The sequence below is a fragment of the Galeopterus variegatus genome, unplaced genomic scaffold, assembly GCF_000696425.1.
Source record: "Galeopterus variegatus unplaced genomic scaffold, G_variegatus-3.0.2 Scaffold926, whole genome shotgun sequence".
Lineage (NCBI taxonomy): Eukaryota > Metazoa > Chordata > Mammalia > Dermoptera > Cynocephalidae > Galeopterus > Galeopterus variegatus.
In genome coordinates, this window is record NW_007727037.1 from 46050 (window position 1) to 47204 (window position 1155).

Below are 1155 nucleotides of genomic sequence, written 5' to 3' on the forward strand. Positions count from 1 at the left end.
ATGGACATGTTCAAAATTACATGTCTACTTTTTTAGACTCATAAAGATGAAAGAGAAAGAACGAGAGAGGGCAGAAAGAGAGAAAGAAAAGACAGGGAGGAGGGAAAGTGCTGAGGTTCTCTCTGGCTCGACAGTCACATGGAAGCCGCAGTCATGCGTTCACTCTGAACACTGAAAAAAAAATAGTGACAAGAAAGTCACCCACCTGTAACCAATGCTCCTGGAGATTTTAGCAACGCCAGGGAAGGGAACAGAGTGAAAACCACCAGGGACTGACACAGAATAGATGCTTGATAAATGTTTATTGGGTGAAAGAGCGAAAGACAATCTCCTGAGTCCCACAGTTGCCAAAGCCCACTTAGTTACAAACTTAAGCCACACACCGTCTCCTTGGAAGGGAAGAAACACACCCAAAGCAGCAGCCCTCGGTCCAGAAGTGGCAGGAGCCATGGTCGTGCATGCTCTGAAAAGCCACCTCGTGGAAGGTATTTCTTTAACTGCAGGTGTTTGTTTCCTTTGGCACAGCAATATGTAATTTCCCATTTTTAGAAAAATACTCCAAAGAACGGTCACAAAAACAACCTTCGGAGGGGGCGGTTTTCTTCCTGGCCTCTGCTACAGCCCTGCAAAACAACAACAAAGGGGTTTTTATTCAAAATACTATTTGCATCTCTCCATAAAAGCAAGAGGCTATTGAGTTTGCAGAGGCTGAGAAAAGGTCACACACACACACACACACACACACACACACACACCCCGCCCTTGGTAGAGCATCTAAACAAATTCTTGCCTTTGGGAGGGGTAGATGTGGAAACCGTTCTGCCGTTAGGTCTCTTTTGGTCTAGACACGCCTCCCTCTGTGTGGTTTCTGTGCCGCAAGGGTGGAAAGGAAGCTTGCATAAAGCCAGGGTCTGTCCTTTGGGTGCCCCCGTACAAGCCTGAGACCAGAAGAGGACAATGTGTTCTTGGGAACATCCACAGCAGAATAGCAGACAAAGGTGGGGAACCAGGACGACATCCGCTGGCTCCAGCCTTAGCCCAAGAAGCCCCTTTCATTACCATCTCCAAACTGACTTTCTTCCCTTTCCTCTTTCTGCTTCTTAAACCCAAACGATCAGCTTCAGGACTTCAGGAATCCTTCACTTCCCTCCCCAC